We start from the raw sequence: 22,151 nt of genomic DNA on the forward strand, positions 1-22,151 counted from the left end.
TGATTAGTTGAAATTTGACCACAAGTAGAAAGTAATTTATGACTGTATCTTGAGATAGCCAGGACTATACTAGATGGAACCATTAGACGTACGCAGGTGGTGTAAACAATTCAAGAATTAACACCAACAAGCTATGCTTTTATTAGTGTTCTTATGTGCTGGACTCACGCCAGCGCATACCCACTTGTTTAGTTGTAAGCAATACTGCACCATACATACATTGGCATTCGCTACTTCTCATGCGGAATTAATTCTTGCTTCTTCTTCTTCTTCTTCTTCTTCTTCTTCTTGCGTTACGGCCTCTGTAGGACCACGGAGAGCTCCTTCATGGATTGCATTTTCTTCTTCTCCTCCCAGAACCTCTTCATCCTTTCTCTTCTTCTCTCCCGCTCTTCTTCCGAGATATTCAGTATCCTCTTCTCTTGTCTACTCCAGTGGTGACTCTCAATCCTTTTCCTGTATCCATCCCTATCATTGATCTCTGGCAAATTAGTCGGTATGTACTTGCTTCTCCAATTTTCCTTTTCTTCCACCTTGATCCCCAGTTCCGACCAATCTTTCCGGAGTTCAACTTCCCACTTGGTTCGTGTCTTTCCTCGTGTCCTCGCTGTTGTTTCCCATACTCTTTTCGTCATTCTATCCATATTCATCCTGATTACATGTACCGCAAACCTTGCTCTTTTCAGTCTGATTTCTTCTGAGATTGTCCTCATGTTCCGGTATAGTTCTTCCCTGGGTCTCCTCATGCATCTCTCACCTCCTCTCTTAGGGCCTAGTATTTTCCTCAATATTTTTCTCTCCTCTTTCTCTAGTTGTTCCGCACCATTTCTTCCTAGTGCTATTGTCTCAGCAGCATATAATACAGCATTTCTCACCGTTGCCTTGTAATGTCTAATCTTTGCGTCTGTAGATATATTCTTTTTATTGTATATATCTCTGGTCATACAGAAGGCTGATCGCATCTTCTTTATCCTCTCTGTTATTCCTTCCTGTTGTAAATTCTCCTAGGTACTTGAATTTGTCCACCTTTTGCACTGTGCCTTCCGGTGTTCTCCAATCCTCAGTGGTATTCAATGTCTTCGTCTTGTTGTAGGCGATCCTCAGTCATCTTGCTTCTATTACAGTTTAATTACTTTTTCAAGGGAATGTAGTAATCTACAAAGAGAAGGGGAAGGCCAAGAAATGAATATGACAAACAAATCGTGTTGTGGAGATGAAAAATGAGTACGCGATAGAGTTCGTGGGGAACTGAATCAAGCAGAACAAGAAGAATAGGAGTTTCTTATTGCACATCTCGCTGCTGATAGATCCACTACAAGGTGCTACATGAGGACATTCGATGCAGTAACGTTCGTTCCTCTTCAGAAATGACTGGACATTCACGAGAACGGATATTGTTCCCACGAAGTTGAAATCTCTTAAGAAAAAAAGTCAACTCTAAAGCAAGCAATTAGCAGCATTTACACAAAACAATTAAAGCAAAGTTACGCTATTTTGAGTAAAAGGTTACCGCAAACAAACGATTTGAGATGTTTAGGACCCATTCACTGCCGCCAAAGAGAAGCTCAGTATAATTATTTAAAAAACAGTAAGACTCAATTCAAGCGTGAATAGATTCACTCGCCGAGAACAAAACTGCAGTGATTTTACAAATCTTGGTCTCCTGGAATTATACAGCAATTTTTACTGCCAACGGCTTCCTACGATGATACACTTTTTGGAAGGGGTCTTCGATCCTGATCCTATCTCTTTATGAACAACAGGGGCGCCGGATTTTTGAAAATTAGTGGGGGTTCTCTAACTCACAGCCCAACGGGGCAAGTGGCTGTGCAGTTTGTAAATAGTGGGTTCGAGCCCCACTGTCGGCAGCCCACAAGATAGTTTTCCGTGGTTTCCCATTTTCACACCAGGCAAATGTACCTTGTGGTCACGACCCTTCATTCTCACTCCTCGCCTTTTCCTATCACATTGTCGCCATAAGGCCTCTCTGCATCGGTGCGACGTAAAGCAAATTGTAAAAATTGTCCAAAAGTGGGGGGGGGACTATCGAAATTTAACCCTCATGACAATGTAGTTTTAGGTGTATTTGAATGAACAATACTTGATGGAAAACATTAAATATTGTTTTATGAATGAGTACAAAGAAGAGTCCACATAATTCCACATAAAAGGTAAAGATGTGTATTAATAATGAAAACCGAGCTCGATAGCTGTAGTCGCTTAAGTGCGGCCAGTATCCAGTATTCGGGAGATAGTGGGTTCGAACCCCACTCTCAGCAGCCCTGAAGATGGTTTTCCGTGGTTTCCCAGTCTCACACCAGGCAAATACCGGGGCTGTACCTTAATTAAGGCCACGGCCTCTTCCTTCCAATTCCTAGGCCATTCCTATCCCATCGTCGCCATAAGACATATCTGTGTCGGTGCGACGTAAAGCAAATAGCAAAAAAATTGAGATACAGCCCCAGCATTTGCCTGGTGTGAAAATGGGAAACCATGGAAAACCATCTTCAAGGCTGCCGACAGTGCGGTTCGAACCCACTACCTCCTGGATGCAAGCTCACAGCTGCACGGTCTTAACCGCACGGCTACTTCACCCGGTAATAAAAGAGAAACTTACATTCTTAAGTCTTTAGTACAATTTGCGGAATTTTTGTCCAGTTAAAACAAGTATTTCTGTCCAAATTATGATGGTAAAAATAGTGATTTTCCACTGCTTCATTGTGGTCTTTAGAGACATGTGCCCTTGATGCGCGTTTCAACAAGTTTTCATTCCAACGTACTGCAGCCTAAAAATCAGGTAGCTAATGAATACCCATCACAATCGAGAACCACCTCACTCGCTGATCACGTGGCCTACCATTAGGGTGTCAACATTCTGCCAAAATACTCATTTCAAAAGGCTTTAATCCGTTCAATGACGAGTCCTTTACAGTGAATACTTTGACGCCATTAAAATAGCGCCGGCAACACATAACTAGAAAAGAAATGTTTAGGCACTAATAAGAATACAAATGTATTTAACCAAGGTACAAGTGTATGCTACCCGCACAACGGATCTGCAGTAAGATTTGCATAAATATTAGTGATCTGAGCTATCAGAATCCCTAAACGTTATGCAACTCAACTCGCATAGCTGTAGAGCAGCTACATAATACTTGCATCTTGTTCAATATACGTTTGCACTCTATCCTGTTAGTGCCCAAAAATTCCTTCCTTACACATAACACCAGTTTCCATTCGGCAGAACAAACGATGAATAAACTGAGATAAGAGAAGAAGAGGTAATCTTTTAAAATGAAGTCGCCCGATAAATCATGGGCTGTATTAAGCGCTGTGACACAACGCACAATAAGGGTGGATACACAGAGATACACACACATTGAGTATTCAGTCCATGTAGTCCTCACCACGGCCCGATGGATAGCTCATCAATCAGTGAGTGATCGGATCATGGTGGCAGTGAACCTTCCCTGGGCAGACGTGCGTCGTCGTCTCTCTGATGGTCACTGTGCATTCATTACTCTCAGCAAACAGCGTCGCGTCGCTTCGTGTCATGTCGATAGGGAGACGTCGATCTATATCCAATACTGATGATGATGATGATAATAATAATAATAATAATAATAATAATAATAATAAAATTAATAATAATAATAATAATAATAATAATTTTATGTGGCTATTTCTAGCCGGATGCAGGCCTTGTAAGGCAGACCCTCCGATGAGGGTGGGCGGCATCTGTCATGTGTAGGTAACTGCACGTTATTGTGATGGAGGGTAGTATTATGTGTGGCGTGTGAGTTGCTAGGATGTTGGGGACAGCACAAACACCCAGACACCGAGCCACGGGAATTAACCATTTAAGGCCGGAAATCGAACCCGCAACCCCTGTGACCAAAGGCCAGCACGCTAACCATTTAGCTATGGAGCCGGGCATGACGATAATGATGCAGATAAATGGGGTGAAAAGTCAGGTTTAAGTTTCACCTACAGGCAAGGTCCCCTCAATTTTAATCACTGTGTTGATGGAGTGAATGTAAGTGCCTAGGTGTTTATATTTTTCGAAAAAGAACAAGAGTTGAACAAGAGATATCGGATAGTAAAGATGAGGGGAGGAGCCTGGCACAAGTAAGTGGAAGCTATGTCAGACTCATCTGGGGGCCCCGTGGTCGGCAACCCACGCTCCAAAAATTAAATCCCTTTAGTCTTCTTTCAGTCAGCGCGGATAACGTGGAGGTATTCTACCAACCCCACGCACATTAGTGTATCTTCAGACCAAAGGGAGTATTTCCAAGGCTAATAGCCAGGCTGAGAGCCTCAGACGGTTGAGTCGCTGGCCTTCTGACCCCAGCTTGGCAGGTTCAATCTTGATTCAGTCCGGTGGTATTTGAAGGTGGTCAAATACATCAGCTCCTGGTTGATAGATTTGTCGGCGCGTACAAAAACTCCTGCGGAACAAAATTCTGTCACCTAGTAAAACCTAAAAGTAATTAACTTAGTGGGACGTAAAACCAATCACATTAAAATTATTATTACTATTAGTAGTATTATTTACATTTGTTTTTGCTTGCTATGGACCACGCTTAGCTTATGCTTCTGCTTCTTAGATTCCTGTCCCTTCTGCTCCCAAAACCTCTTCATATTTTGACTTCTAGCCTCCCTCTGACGGTCTGTCAAAGTTCGTTGTTGCCCCTCTGGTTTCTGAAATTCCCTGTGTCTGTCAACTATTTTCCGGAGTTTGTTTCTGTCCAACATGCTTTCGGTGTTTAGACCTAGTTCAGTAAGATCTTTGATATTATTATTATTATTATTATTATTATTATTATTATTATTATTATTATTATTATTATTATTATTATTATTAATTACATTCGTTTTGGCCTCCTATTGACCACGCTTAGCTTATGCTTCTGCTTCTTAGATTCTTGTAGCTTCTGCTCCCAAAACCTCCAGTGGACGTCAGAAGCATGTCCAGCAGCTTAGCTTTTAAACATGCCTGTGTCGAAATACTAGGTAAACATGCATGAATCATCAAATTATCACCTGAAAACACCTACTCCTACCGCCTCTTCATCATCATTTCCCTCTTCCTTTCACAGATATTCTTCTTCTTCCTGCCGGGCTGAGTGGCTCAGACGGTTAAGGCGCTGGCCTTCTAACCCCAACTTGGCAGGTTCGATCCTGGCTCAGTCCGGTGGTATTTGAAGGTGCTCAAATACGACAGCCCCGTGTCGGTAGATTTACTGGCACGTAAAAGAACTCCTGCGGGACTAAATTCCGGCACCTCGGCGTCTCCGAAGACCTTAAAAAGTAGTTAGTGGGACGTAAAACAAATAACATTATTATTATCTTCTTCTTCCTCTTCTTCTACTTCTTACTAATCCTGCTCTTCACCTCTCAACTGAAGGCGATATTTCGGTGTACTGTAGAAATGTATATATTTTCTAAACTTTTTCTTAAGTAGTTGTTATAGTACTCATTATTCATAATGATATTCTTAGTACTCATTATTCATAATTATATTCTTAGTACCCATTATTCATAGCTTTATTCTTAGTACTCATTATTCATAATTATACTCTTAGTACTCATTATTCATAATTATATTCTGCACTTTATGTACGATTTATATTATATAGATTATATGATTTTTTTTCTTTAAAGTGTGGTTAGTTTTGTTAATGGTATTACTGTTACTATTGTCCATATTATCATATTATTGTCATCAGTAGTTATTATTAAGTGTTCTAGGTTAAGACTGGTTAAGTGTAAGAAAGGGAGTACATCCCTAACTTTGCCAGGATAAATAAAACATATTATTATTATTATTATTATTATTATTATTATTATTATTATTATTATTATTATTATTATTATTATTATTATTATTTTGACTTCTAGCCTCCCTCTGTCGGTGTGTCAAATTTCGTTGTTGCCTCCCTCGTTTCTGAAATTTCCTGTGTCTGTCAAATATTTTCCGGGATTTGTTTCTTTCCAACGTGTTTTCGGTGTTTAGACCCAGTTCTGTAAGATCTTTAATATTATTATGATCATCATCATTATTATTATTTTATGGAAGATATTCAAAATGTTTACTTGGTATAATAACTTCTACAATGCTTCAGATGAAGTCTCTCTATGAAGGCTTAATGACGTAATGCTCAATTGTCGTATTCCTCCTCCCCCAACATAATTCCCTGACCTTCCCCCACTGAATACCTCACTTACCATATCGATCAGCAAGACTTAATAACAACATATGTTTCAATCTCGCCTTAACTCTCTTTGGCACTTTCTTGCGACGAGGATAAGAAAGATGGATTTGCGTTGCGATGACACTCCATCTTCTTTATGGACTTTTAACAAATCATATCCCATCCATTAGCCCTAATGTCTCTGGGGGGAAGTGATCCTAGTTTATGAGGCTCATATAGAGAAGGCCTTCATTTATCAAATACGAACAGATTGGGATAGACGTGTCAAATGATGAAGGATGCAGTCCAGAATTCTTTAAACTTCTACCCACAAACTTTGCTAATCAATATTTACAACGTGTTCTTCAAACATAAGCCGTTATTTTTTTGGGTGTAATCCAATAGAAGGTTAATGACAGATGGGCAAATTTCACTTCAAAAACAAATTATTCTGAAGAACCTATATCTCTGAAGAAGAATATACATGCATTCATTCAGATATTCTGCCTTATAGGATAAACATATTCCATAGCCAAGTTTTCATCTCCGAATACGTATTTCCTTTGATGTTGTCCAACATTTGACATCTTTTTCTTCCTCCTGTTCTTTTGCCCTTCACCATTCCTTCTTTCAGTAAACAATCCCTCCACAAACAATGTCCGATCCAGTTTATTTTTCTCCTAATGATTTGCAACGTAGTTCGTTCTTCTCCAATTCTTCATTCCCGTTTCACTTGTCCTCTTCTCCTCCATATAAACATCTCTAGTCCTCCAATCTTCTTTTGCCTTTCTTCCGTTCAGTCTGAGTCCAAGATATAATACTTTGCAAGTCTTTTCCTCAAATCTTTGTTTAGTGGCCCACAAAGTAATCTTCTTTTGTCATGGTAATTCTTTTGCTTAATTCTTGTTGTGCAGTACATATCTTCCCTGATCATACGTCCCAAAAATTTAAAGTTATTGACTTGCTACATTTCTTTACCCACTATATTAATACGACATTGTCTGCATCTTCCTCCAATTATCATACTTTTGGTACTCTTATTTAATCTCACTCCATGTTCTTCTAGATTCGTGCTGAGTTCATCTAACATTTGTATCATTTCTAGTGCGCTTCCTGCCATCACAACGATATCATCGGAAAATTTTACACACTCAACTCTCCGACTCCCAACAGAAACTAGACCTTTTCCTTTAAAACTTTCATTGATTAATTCCTCGAGTTATTCTAAATCAATTACCTGGGTGTATCATTAGTGAAGTTCGAAACTACCGTCTGAAACTTCTTCACTGTGAGGGCCCTAGAAAGAGGTACAGAATTCAAAACGGGAAGGGGTTACTCTAATGACAAGCACCAGGAGAAGATTAAAACACATTAATACACACTTTGGTGCTAGAACACTCCTTGTCAATGATCATATATATCCCTTATTCCACGACCTGATTGTATGTGTAAAATAATCTAAATCTCAATAAATCAGAGGACTCAAAATATTTAAAAAATCCTCATCCTCGATACCAGTTATCAACCTGTTCGCTATACAAATTAATAAATCAGTACAAATATCTTTCCTGCCGTTATGGGTAGAGATCTGAATACATATTACGACAAAATAATGTTCTATAACACTTTTTTTGTTAGTTACTTTACGTCGCACCGACACAGATAGGTCTTATGGCTACGATGGGAGAGGAAAGGACTATGAATGGGAAGGAAGCGTCCGTGGTCTTAATTAAGGTACAGCCCCAGTATTTGGTTGGTGTGAAAATGGGAAACCACGGGAAACCATCTTCAGGGCTGCCGACAATGGAGTTCGAACCCACTATCTCTGGGATGCAAGCTCCCAGTTGCGCGCCCCTAACCGCACAACCAACTCGCCTGGTTTATTCCATATTAGCCGGGCTGAGTGGCCCAGACGGTTAAGGCGCTGCCCTTTTGAGTCCAGGTTGGCAGGTTCTATCCTGGCTCAGTCCGGTGGTGTTTCTAATACGTCAGCCTCGTGTCGGTAGACTTACTGGCACGTAAAAGAACTTCCGCGGGACTAAATTACGGCATCTCGGAGTGTTCTAAAACGGTAGAGGTAGCAAGGGATGAATATGACAAATATTTCATTGTAGATGTAGTATGGAGTACTTCCGTAGAAATGAAAAGGTTAGCACAGGATAGGGTGGCATGGAGTTCTGCATCAAACCAGTTTACAACAACAACAACAACAACAACAACAACAACCATAACCATCTGCGCCTTGGGTTTGTTTCTTATAAGTAATGTTCCTGTTTTCGGAGAAGCCGAGGTGCCGGAATTTTGAGTCCATAGAAGTTCTTTTACGTGCCGGAAAATATACCGATATGAAGCTGACGTATTTCAGTACCTTCCAATACCACCGGACTGAGCCGGGATCGAACCTACCAAATTGAGGTCAGAAAGCCAACGCTTTACCATCTGAGCCACTCAGTCTGGGTAATCTTGTATATATTTGTGACGTATATGGCATTACTTTTTAATTCTTTGCAACTTGTCACACTAACATATGGACGGATTTCGGCGACGGAAGGATTGGGAAGGTAGCGGCCGTAACCCTGATAAGGGTAAACACCCGGCATTTGCCTGGTGTGAACATGGAAAAACACGGAAAACCATCTTCATGGCTGCCGACGATGGGATTCGAGCCTACTACCTACTATCTCACAACTGCGCAAAGCCGACTCGCTCGGTGAATGCGGTAGTATTGCTCATAGAAAATTAATGGCAAGTTCTTCCTTGTCGGAGGAGAAAGACTGACTTCTTCCCTTGGTGAGACTCTAGCAGGAGAATGTAAGACAATTAGCTATTATGTTAGGGTCGAACCGTGGCTTGTTCCGACACGCCATTGACAAGCTGTCTCTACCAGAAGATGGGATGTGTGGGTGACATCGCTAATTCTCTCAGTGATGGATCTGTGTCCCGACGTACTGTAGCTCTCCCGTCTTTGGATACCACCAAAGTCGCTCACTGAGTACTGGGACAAGATGAAAGCTCTTCATAACAAGATATATAAGGTGGTCGAAAACAACGTAAACCCAGCATATGAGCACTAGATGGTTGGTCATACTGGTAAAAAAAAATGTGACCAAAAGAAGAGCATCTCGCGCCGTTGTAATTTTATCAGCTACTGAAGTTAGCCAATCAGATAGCTCTGCGGGCGGAGATAAATGGGCTTTGCGAGGCGGTGTTGCTAAATTTCACTTCGCTTAAGATAGAAAGGTCGTTTATTTTAACTGGCAGAGTAAGGGACACGAGTCCCTGTCTTACACTTAAACAGTGAACACATAAATAACATAAAATCAAAAATAAAATTTTAAAAATTATAGACTGAAACAAATTACTAATCCACTATGCTGTTTTATTGTAAGGTAGAGGGCCCGTATTTCGTCCCCTTAGCAGATTTGGACTTGTAGAAATTCAGGAATATTATGGACAAGACTATGAATTGGTATATACGTATACATTACTGAATATCTTCTCCACTTACGGGCAAGTTACAATGAAACTGTTATAATGTAAGGTAGTCAATATTTGGCATAAAAATTGCAAAAACTAAACTACAAAAATGTGTTCGTAATTTCGTCCCCCACGAAATGTATGAAAAGTGCAATTAATTTTAATAAATTTTCCTTTCTAACCCTACCAAACGCTTTTCTTACAATTAATTACTTATAATAATTTCTCCGATGAGGGTGGCGGCATCTGCCATGTGTAGGGAACTGCGTGTTATTGTGGTGGAGGATAGTGTTATGTGTGGTGTGTGAGTTGCAGGAATGTTGGGGACAGCATAAATTTCCAGCCCTCGAGCCATTGGAAATAACCAATGAAGGTTAAAATCCACGAACCGGGCACCCAGCACCCTCTGAACCGAAGGCCAGTACGCTGGCCATTCAACCAACGATTCGGACAATTAATTACTTGAAGGCCATTTATGAAAAATGTTTTCTTGGTATTATTTTTAACATAGCTTTCGGCGTTTCTCGTGGGATGTTAAACGCCTTACTTGCACGTTTGTAACCCATTGTGCCTCAGTGCCTTATTAGCCTTTCTCATAGCCTCTTTATCCTACTGCTTGGGTTTTCCTATCTGAAAATAATAATAAACTTCATAAATAACAAGTAAAAGGAAGGGGGACGAAATTACGAACCTTCCCTGCTTTATTATAATTGCCGCTACAGTAACTCACGCCAACCACCACACTGTAGCGATTACTCGCCAGGAACTACACAGAAGTAGCAATATTCATCTACTTCCTTTAATGTTTCTAATCCAATATTTTCTGCATCACCTGACTGCATACCGTTACATTTGTTTTGTATTTAATTATTTTCATCTTGTACTCCTTCCCCAAGACTCTGCCCATACCATTCACCAGTTTCTCTACATCTTCTACAAACTCAGATAAAATATCCGCAATTCCTCTCTTTGGATCGTCATTCCATTTCCAAATTCCTCTTTGGTTTCCTTTACCATTACATCTCCATGCTAAAATGGTATATCAGACACCGTTGGGAGCCTAACACACAACCTTCGGATTCGGTATCCACTGCTCTACCAATTAACTACAGTGCCATAAGGAGGGAAATTACTTCTGGCACTAGTAGGTTAGAATACAAACGCCTATTTGAACAAGGCGCAAGTATCAACTAGCCGCTCTACAGTTACGTAAGGTGAGTTGCATACATTTTAGGGGTTCGCTAACATTTATCCAAATTTCACTGCAGAACTGTTTTGCGGGCTGGGTTACACTTGCACCTTGGTTAAATACGTTTGCGTTCTAACCTAGTAACCAAGCCGTAAGTCGTTCTATTTTTCTGTTGGAAGGGATTTCATTTTTTTCATATTGGTAACCACGAATAGTAGTTCAGCTTTATAACTCCTTGTAAAGAGAAACATTGTCAATTTACAAGCTCTACAAGTAAGAAAGGCTAGTTTATTTGCTGAGAACATACTGATTAGATCTGGAAATCAACTTAGTTTTGTAAGGAATCAGAGGAATGGAAAAGGGTTTCCCAACCCGCACGCAGCAGTACACAATAGAGATGAAGGTGGAGGAGGGGTTGAAAGGAAACTAAATTAAATAAGACGAAACTAGGAGATGGAAGATAAGAAGAATAGCCCCTGAAGGAGGAGGGATAAAAAGGGAGTCACAACAACGTAAGGTCCACAATTTCTTCTCGTTGTGGTCAATACACACCGGAAGGTTAAGCGGACGGAGCAAGGGTCAGTCAGAACAAACGAAGGCAGCAAACTTTTATCAGATTAACGCTCTTATAACAGCTGCTGACTGCAAGAGGAGGGAGACTTGTTCCACCAGCCAAAATAAATACCACATCCAATACATTCTTATGAGGAAAGAAAAACAAATCCTCTATTACTATACAGACTTCTTCATTATAGATTTTTTGCATTCAGTCTGCAAGCCTCTATAATCCTCTATTTCCATTTAGCTTTGTCGCGTCATTCCGTTCTCCACCTTTAGTGCTTTAAAAGCTGAATCTAACAATCATCGCCGTGGTCTCACTCTACCTTTCTTACCCTCAATGGCCGAGCCCATTATTCTCGTACGCAATCTATGTTCCGTCATTCCCTTCATATGAACCCACCCCCGCATAGGACAGGCCTAAGACTGAAGGAAGTGTCCGTGCCCTTAATTAAGGTACAACTCCAGAAAGTTCGTGGTGTGAAGACAGGAAACTACGCTACCTCCCGAATGTAATCTCGCAGCTACGTGACCAAAACCATGCATCCACTCGTTCGGTACGGGTGGAACATTCCATTATCGAAGTTGTACGGATATTTAACGTCCCTTGTTGGTCGGTGTCACGTGTGTATCGGGAACCTCATGGAAGGTATTACAACCAACAGCGAACAGATGCTTAATGATCGCTATTAGTGGCTCCGGCTAGAATTATCCGCGGCAACAGTCAAGTCACACTGGCTCACATCACATCCACATTCAATGCAGGAGGTACCAGGCTCATATTTAGTAGATCAGTGCAGTGTTCTTCAACATCAGTGGGATATGGGAGCATAATACCTACCAGAGTGCCCTTGTTAACACAACGACACAGGGAAAATTGTCTCAACTGGGTGCGTCGATTCCCGGAGGATTAGCGACATGTAGCTTGGTCCGATGAACACTGCTCCAATTGTTTCGAGCTGATTGTAGGGCCGGATACGGAGAAGCTATGCAACCCAGTTGTCAATAAGGTGGTAGCTCCATAATAGCGTGAGGTGTGTTCACTTGGCATGGGTCTGATCCGCTGATCTATCTGAACAGGTCGTTGTCCAGTGACTGATATGCTGAACTGCTTTGAGACCTCTTGCAGCCCTTCATTGACTCCACGTCCCCCTACAACGATGAGATATTCCATCAATCGGACCCAATGTATCCAGAACTGTTTGAAAGAGCGTGCTGAAGAGTTTAAACAACTGCTGTAGCCACCTCATTCGCTTGATATGAACCCAATCGAACATTACTAAATGTGGTTGTGAGGTCCATTCACACACAATACACTTCACCTACGGAAAGCAGAAAGCTCTGGGTAGCTATACAAACGGCATTGGTCAGAATCTATCCACAGGTGTTTCTTCCACCTGCAGAAACGATGTCATGACGAGTTTCTGCACTTCGCCTAGCTAGAGGAGGTCCTATAAGATACTATACCTCTATCCCATGGCTTTTGGCATGTCAGTGTATGACCTGAAAAATAATTTATCTCCCGCGATTAATGTTATTAATGAATGGCGTATGGCCTCCGCAGGGCTCGGGTGTAGGACCTGAACTGACGTCTATACATGACGTACGCGTCTGTGACGATGGGGACCTAAGTATGATTAATGTTGAAAGTGGTGCACACACCCAGTCCCCGGACCATAGGGGTCAGCCAGTCGGGAGTTTAACCCAGGATCCCATGGATCAAAGGCGAGTATGCTAACTATGTTGTGGACACTATGACAGACACTAATAAGATGATTGTTGGGAATTTACCTTAAAGATTGAATGCCAGACAGAAAGGTGGTTGTGTAACTAAGTCTGTGCACACAATTTCCGTTCAGAATTTGCTACTTGCGAGCAACTTGAGGTGTTGTTTGTGGAGACATCTGTTTACGAGCTCCCTCCTTCCTCCTACGTTTAGCCTCCCTCGTGTTCGCCATATTTCACCAGTGACAGGTGTAATATTGGGCAATTGCCGAGCCAGATATGAGGCTACAGCAAGAGCATCTGTGGGCTTGTCCGGAGGGACACTGTAGCAGCATTGTCGTATTCTGAACCCCGCCGCATCTGGAGAAATATGGCTAGCAATGGTTGGAGCTCTTCTGGTTAAATCTTAATATTTTGTGTCCCAAAATAATGGGAAACTTTTGCAGTGGTTTGGTTGAATAAGAAGGCTGTACTGTAGAAGTCGTGTGACTGTAATGAGCTTAGATTCAGGAGGTGATGAGTTCTAATCACACCACTGGCAATCCCGAAGGTGGTTTTCTGTTGTTTACCTTTTTTCACTCCCAGACAAATGCTGATGCTCTACCTTAATTAAGGCCCTAGTCTGCCTAATCCTGTTCCTTTCCTGTTCAAGCATTGCCGAAAACTTGCCTGTGTTTGTGCAATATTGATCAGCGAGCGAAACATATTTATTTTGCTCCACTGGTACAATTAATCACTGAACATTAGTTTAAAGGACATCTGATTATAATACCTTTCAATGGGATTCATGACTGAAACTTTGTCTATTTCCGTCCAAAATACATTTTTATATTTTTTTTATTTTGGTTCTGAAAAATTCCTCTTTCATAAAATGTACTTTCCTTCAAAGTACCACAACTCTAAGAGCTTCAAGAGCCTCTTATGAAAGGAGTTTGTCATCTGTCTGTAGGCAAGTCCACGCCTTTAATCACTATTTTCATACTTTTCAGCGCTTTCTCATATACAAAATAATTCTTTTAACACATTTTGTAATATTTTGGTTCAAAATTCAGGAAACCTTCCCCTATAAATAAGAAAAGTTACAGCCGGACTGAGTGGATCAGACGGTTAAGGCGCTGGCCTTCTGACCCCAACTTTGCAGGTTCGATCCTGGCTCAGTCCGGTGGTATTTGAAGGTGCTCAAATACGACAGCCTCGTGTCGGTAGATTTACTGGCACGTAAAAGAACTCCTGCGGGACTAAATTCCAGCACCTCGGCGTCTCCGAAGACCGTAAAAGTAGTTAGTCGGACGTAAAGCAAATATTATTATTATTAAGAAAAGTTACTGTGCATTATTTCGATCAAGTTTATTGTGCAAGAACCTAACGGCGCGGAACTGTCTCACTTAAACCCCTCACATGCTACCGATCGAACCTACCATCCTGGGAGCAGGCGGACAGCTCCTCTACCCGACTGTGCTGCCGAGGAAGGCAAGAGCATGAAAGGCTGCTGAGAAATTACGAATACCTAATCTAAGGTGAAATAAAGCGAGGAGTTCTCTCTGTTCCGTCATAAGGAGATGTCAACTTGGTTTCATGCAGACGATTCCCATTAACTGCAAAAATAATAGAAATAGATGTTTTTTATGAATAAGCCCCGTATCTTCGCCTAATTTCTTTCTTTCTAAGAACACGCTAGAAACTTAGTCACATAAGTTAATAATAATTAACCCAGATATCTTTCGCCAACGGCCGTAGCCGTGTTGAAACACCGGATCCCGTGAGATCTCCGAAGTTAAGCAACATTGGGCGTGGTGAAGATTTTGATAGGTTGTCATGAGCTGTTGGTGGGTGGTAAGGGAATGGAGGAGCGGAAAGGAACTGGCCACCCTACCGTACGTAAACTCCGGCTCAGGTACACCTCAGCAGAGGTTATAAATCATGCTGGAGTTGGTGATCCTTCCTAACAGCTGCGAAATACAAAATCCCTGTTAAGCGACTCTACTGTACTTCGTTGCTTTCAGTTTTCATTATCGATACAGTGATTTACATACGACAATATTGAGAAATCTTATATTGTCTTTCACATTAACCATCTGGTTTTTCACAAACTAATACCGAGTTTCCAAAATTACTATAGTTTTGGAACAAATTACATACTATACTATATTTTAAAGGACAAATTATTTCACATAATACATAATACTAGATATAGTTGAAATATTGTGGATGGGGTGCCACAAGGCTCTTCCTTCTGTCCATACGTATTCAGTATGTTCACTAAGAAAATTATGAAATCCTCGATGTGTGAAGAAAACTGCATAGAAGTACCATATACTAGATTCAAAAATAAATTGTTATAATAAGAAAATGGAAATTAAATATAAAGAAAATCTATTGACTAAATTGGAAAGATAGACTGGATGGGTGTATGAGCCGAGTAGCGACTTGCTGAAAAAATCAAGAGACAATTCTCAACTGTGTGATTACTAGCCGAGGTCCTACAGGCTATGCCCAGAAGGTCGTTGGTTCGATTCCCCGTCAATAACATAGATTTACATGTTTGGAGGGTCACGTGACCCTGGGTTTCTACCAGTGTACACCAAAGTTTAATTCCTGAAAGCAAAGGTGGCTCGAGTACAGAGTCGAACACACTTCATCTTTAAAGGAAATATAATCCTCATTCTGCAATGTGCAATGGAGAAAAATATGTTTCAGTTCGCTTGAACGGAATGCGACTGTTACTCCGCAGACTCGGGGGTCATAAATTGTTGAGAGAGAATGTCAGGGGAGAGGATGGCAGCTGCGGTGTGTGTCACTGGGGAATATACGGCAGACGGATTGGCGGTGAAATATTTCCTATGCACTCTCCTTGTACCTCCTTATAATGTGGTCACATGTGTCTACTTCACTGGGATCAGATTGTGGTACGTCACACTTATGTGGAAGCAAACCGAATTCCCTGATGATGCTGTCTTACAGCACACTCGGCATTCCCTGCCATCGGGAACCCATAAAGGTTCCTCGGCTGTCTGCCTGTCACAGGTCTGCGTCACTTCAGCAAGAGAACAAAATTATTACCTTTTAACTCTGACAGATTCCTGTAAGTAATGTAATCTTGGCTTAGCTCTGTAATTGGCATAGTCATTGCTTGAAGGTGGCTAGGCGTCATTTTTGGTCCAGTGGATAGCATAGTTTTTTAACTGGAGGGTTTTCCTTTAAAAGTGCCATTTTCCCCCAGTTCATAGCGAAATTTTGTATTTGCTTGTTTTTAAGAGGGACTGACATTCTTGACCTACTTGTACGCATTTTCTACAATTAAACAGTTACCTATCAGAAGGTAATAAGTGCCAGCTCTGACCCACTTCTTTATCAGTGTTCTAGAATTGAAAATATACTTCAAAGGATGCTAACCACCATTTTACCTATTGAGTACAGATGGTCTTTAATTTTAGAGGTTATTTGAAAGGAGACTAAGTGCGTGTCAAAGTCGATTCACTAGGTTTCGCGGGTCCTTAACTGAATAGTTAAATGTTTAAAGTGGCTAAGTGTCATTCTTGATTCACTCGGTATTGCTGGTTTTTAACTGAAGAATTACATTTCAAAAGGGGCAAAGTGCCATTCTTGATTCACTATGTTTCGCAGGTCTTTAATTGAAGAGATAACTGAAAAAATTCAAAAGGAGCTAAGTGCCGTACTTGATTCGTTAGGTTTTGGAGGTACTTAATTGAAGAATTAATTGGAGAGTTAAATTTTCAAAGAAGCCAAATGCCATTCTTGATTCGCAGGTTTCGCAGGTTCTGAATTGAAGAGTTAAATGTTAAAAGGCGATAAGTGCCATTCTTTATTCGCTAGGTTTTGCAGGTTACTTAACTGAAGAGTTAATTGGAGAGTTAAATTTCCAAAGGGGCCTAATGCCATTCTTGATTCGCAGGTTTCTCAGTTTCGTAACTGAAGAGTTAAATGACAAAGGGCGCTAAGTGCCTTTCTTGATTCGCTAGTTTTGGCAGGTACTTAACTAGTTAGTTAATTGGAGACTTAAACTTTAAAAGGGGCAAAGTGCCCTTCATGATTCGCAGGTTTCGCACATTCTTAACTGAAGAGTTAAATTTCCAAAAGGACTAAGTGCCTTTATTGATTCACTAGGTTTTGCAGGTCCTTAACTGAAGAGTTAATTGAAGAGTTAAATTTCAAAGGGTCAATTCCTGATTCGCTAGGTTTCGCAGGTCCTTAACTGAAGTGCTTATTCAACAGATGAATTTCAATAGGGGATGCTAGGTAACGCAGTTCGTTTAATCGAAAGTTACATTTCATAAGGGACTAAGTGCCATTCTTGATTCGCTAGATTTCGCATTTCTTTATCCATTTCGACTGATTAATGTTGTGAAATGTTGATAATAATGGATGTCCACTTCAGATCGTCTGTTTGGAAGTAAATTGATTCCGTAATACTCCTTGAAAACAGTGTGAATTCCTTGGCAATAGCGGAAATTGAACACAAATTCCATCTTTTGGACATAAACGTCCCTTGGACACAGATATGTATGAGAATCTGCTCCTCAATTTCCTTTTCTGAGAGGTAATCTGTTTATAATTTCCTTTCCTCACGCGTCTTCCGAGTTATCTGAGCCCATGAATAGCCACATAAAGCAGTGGTGTAGAAGCAGGTTTCATTAGGTCCATCATCCCCGGCCAGTGTTTATTTGGCTACTGTTGAGCCCTGTTAATGAAACCAGTGGGGGAGGAGGGGTGGAAATACAGACTCTCCTTGGTCGCTATTACACTGGTGAGAAAGATAGACGTGCTGTCGGGAATCTCGAGCGAACAGTGGCCAAATGTAGAGTACAGACACCCGATTGACCTTTCCAGTAAAAATAATAATGATAATATTATTGGCTCTACATCCCACTAACTACTTCTACGGTTTTTGAAGACGCCGAGGTGCCAGAATTTAGTCCCGAAAGAGTTCTTTTACGTGCTAGTAAGTCTACCGACACGAAGCTGACGTAGTTGAGCATCTTCAAATACCACCGGACTGAGCCAGGTTCGAACCTGCCAAGCTGGGCTCAGAAGGCCAGTGCCTCAAACGTCTGTGCCACTCAGCCTGGCGTAGTGTTTCCAATGGTATCGACAATATTATATTTTCGCGATTTCGAAATGGTACAGGTTCGTTCTCAGCCGGGATCGAATCCTGTAAATTTGAACTCAGAAGGTCAGTACTCGGAGCCATCGAATAAAACATGGAATTCGTGCAAATACGAGGAAATCTATCTTAACTACAATATTACTTTAGCTATTCCATAGACAAACTCAAATATTTTATTACTGTAATCACAAAAGCAGCAACCGAATATATTGTGAATTATAAGTTGATTCTTCGACTCAGCATTGTTTGTCCTGTTATTGACAAAAAATACCAATTGTTCCTGTGAGGAGACTTAAATGTTGACGATGGCTCGTCAAAAAATTCAGTTGAAAACACGCCAGTCAGGTAGTTGATTTAAGGAATGAGAAACGGAAAATATCTTGCATTAATCTACAGCACACCGAGCTCGATAGCTGCAGTCGCTTAAGTGCGGCCAGTATCCAGTAATCGGGAGATAGTGGATTCGAGTCCCACAGTCGGCAGCCCTGAAGATGGTTTTCCGTGGTTTCCCATTTTCACACCAGGCAAATGCCGGGGATGTACCTTAATTAAGGCCACGGCCGCTTTCTTCCACTTCCTAGGTGTTTCCTATCCCATCGTCGCCATAAGACCTATCTGCGTCGGTGCGACGTAAAGCAAATAGCAAAAAAAATCTACAGCACACACACACGGTATCCCCTGACAGTCGTAAGAAACGACTAAAAGGTGCCCCATGGGCTCTTAACTTGAGAGCGTAGGCTGGTGGCCACGGGACCCTTAGCTGAGACCTGGCATTGCTTCCACGTATTTGCGCCAGACTCCCCAATTTCATCTATCCTATCCGACCATCCGTGGTCAACTCTTGTTCTTTTCCGACCCCCACGGTATTAGAGCATTCGAGGCCCAGGGAGTCTTTCACTTTCACGCCCTTTGTGACCCTTGTCTTTTTTGGTCGATATCTTCATTTTTCAAAGTGTCTGGCACCTTCCACATTTTCTCTCTGAATTCTGTTATATAGAGGATGGTTGCCCAGTTGTACTTCCTCTTAAGCCTCAACTTTCGATCCTCACTCAGTCCGGTGGTATTTGAAGGTGCTCAAATACTTCAGCCTCGTGTCCGTAAAAGAACTCGTGAGGGGCAAAATTCCGGCACCTCGGTGTCTCGAAAACAGTCAAAGTATTTACTTTTTTTTGCTAGTTGCTTTACGTCGCACCAACACAGATAGGTCTTATGGCGACGATGGTACAGGAAATGGCTAGGAGTGGGAAGGAAGCGGCCGTGGACTTAATTAAGGTACAGTCCCAGAATTTGCCTGAAGTGAAAATGGGAAACCACGGAAAACCATTTTCAGAGCTGCCGACAGTGGGGTTCGAACCTAGTATCCCCCGAATACAAAGTATTTTCTGAAACGTAGAAAAACAATAATATTACTTCCTCTTAAAACAATAACTACCACCAGCACTTTAATCTACAGCATTTGAAGTTAGTTTCCTGCAACTATTTTAGTGTACACAGACTAGCAAAGTGAACTCATCCATCCCAAGTATTTATTTTGTTTATTTTTTCTCGCAGTGATCAGAAAGTCAATTCAAACATGGGGCTTATTCCTCCAGGCGGCGTGAACAAACTGGACCTAATCTTCCCGGGCTGGCGGTATTTGATCAGCACCAATCGTAATAAGTCTGCTGTTGGATTTTGCCTTGAGGATCTGTCGTGCGCGCAATCGGATTGAGGTCTTTTTTATTTCATTTATTAGAGGACGAAATTACTAAACCAATCAAATCTATACTTTATGAGATTTATTCCAGCTACGTAATATCCCAACAGTTTCATATTACGTCCCCTAATCTATATCGGGAATTTTCTCTTCGTATGAAAAAAAAGGAAATAAGGAAAGGTTTTTAACCCCGTCTTGGAACTCTCGGTTCTGCGAACTTCATTAGGTAGACTTCCTTGTAGAAGCTAGCAGCACCTGTACGCTTCACTACAGGTCTTCTACGGGGTCTTGCCATTCATCCAGAAAAGCACACTGCTTTAGTATTGGATCCCACTATTCGTTTTGAAAGAGACATTGAACAGGCGATTGAGGTCAACACAGAAAATAAATGTCCTCGGACACTCCAGCCACCAAAATCCATACGTCTTTTGATTTCTACTTGCATATACCAATTTGATCTCGTGTTACTCATTGTTTCCAAATGGCTTAAAAAGTGAATACACCGAGCTCGATAGCTGCAGTCGCTTCAGTGCGTCCAGTATCCAGTATTCGGGAAATAGTGGGTTCGAACCCCACTGTCGGCATCCCTGAAGATGATTTTAATGGTTTCCCATTTTCACACCAAGCAAATGCTGGGGCTGTACTTTAATTAAGGCCACGGCCACTTCCTTTCCGCTCCGAAACCTTTCCTGTCCCATCGTCGCCATAAGACCTATCTGTATCGGTGTGACGTAAAACAGCTTGTAAAAAATAGTAAAAAATTGAATTCGCATTCTCGTTGTATCGGTAAGTTTAGAGATTTTTACATATATTTCCGAGTTGGGTTTGGGGTGATGTATTCCATTTTTAATTCCATTTTTAAACCTGGACCCTAAGATTTTCTCATGATTTCCCTTTCTTTAATCTTTAATTATTGTTCCATTATGATGTAAATGAGCGTTTTTGAAGCATAAAGAGCTTAAGGTTTGATCACTGTTAAGTAATGACAAGTTTTACTGTTTTCTTGTTATAAACATTATTTGTATGTTGGAAAGCAATTTCCATTTTCTGAACTCTTGAAGTTGGTTATTATTATTATTATTAGAGCCCGGATTTTGTTGCTTTAAAGGTTAGAATGCAAACTTACCGAAGCTAGAAGCAAGTATATAGCGAATAGCACGTATAGTCTACCTTCACAACGATTATGCTATGAAGTTTGCAGAAACATTAGGGGAACGGCCCAGCAGAACCCCTATAATTTATGTTACTCTTCCTACATCATGGAAGAGCGGGTGGCCGACACATCCTACTAACCAAATTAGTTTGCAATCTAACCTGTTACTGCGTAAAAATCCGGGCTTTAATTATTATTATTATTATTATTATTATTATTATTATTATTATTATTATTATTATTATTATTATTATTGCCGTGGTTTGTGGATGTGCAGAGGTGAAAGAAGGTGCTGGGATGAATAATTCTCAATCTACGAAATGACAGTTAATTTAAAATTTTACAAGGTTATATTTTCTTTTCAAGATCAAGAAATAACAAATATAGCAGGTACTTAGTAGCCTAGCAACAAATCGAGAATGTACAATTACAGTGGTTACAGGATTTGGGCTGCGAGAGCCAGACACACAATTCTTGGGCAATTAGCCCAACTTTAGCCAAATACCAGGTTTGACAAAGGGGCAGAAAACCCCAATCATGCCCAGGAGCACTTGCTCCCTATTACTCAGTAAAGCCTGCTCGAGGCACACATAAACCAACATTAAGAAAGAGCAACCCGCTCTCAAAGTTCAAGCCCATCAAAGGCCACACCAAACTCCACATTCAAGCTGTCCTCCAAGTACAATAACACAGGGGTAAAAATACCCAACCTACTGAGGCCTATTCAGAGAAGAAACCGGACAATGACATGGCCCCAAAATACCAATTTGAGTGGAGGCGTACTTGCACTCCTAATACACTTTATTAAAACCTAATTTGGCCCTAGGCCGCTTATGCAAGGGCTAATCCCATTCTACGGAGGTGACACGATAGAAAACTTTATGACATTACGAGTAGAAGGGAAACTGTTATGAAAACGTAGTCACCTCAAAACAAAATGAATGGGAGCTCGAGAGGTTTAGGCACTCTCTATCCCAATTTGTAGTTTAAAGAGACAGAATTTATACCAAGAGTCTTTTACATTTTAGAGGAAA

General features: G+C 41.0%; 1 protein-coding gene across 1 annotated transcript in view; it reads left to right on the forward strand.

Annotated features, from left to right (window-relative positions):
- The window catches only part of trh (trachealess), a 263,636-nt gene that overhangs the window by 122,487 nt on the left and 118,998 nt on the right, over positions 1–22,151 (forward strand). The gene's annotated exons all lie outside the window — the stretch shown is intronic.

Source organism: Anabrus simplex, chromosome 13, assembly GCF_040414725.1.
Source record: "Anabrus simplex isolate iqAnaSimp1 chromosome 13, ASM4041472v1, whole genome shotgun sequence".
Taxonomy (NCBI): domain Eukaryota; kingdom Metazoa; phylum Arthropoda; class Insecta; order Orthoptera; family Tettigoniidae; genus Anabrus; species Anabrus simplex.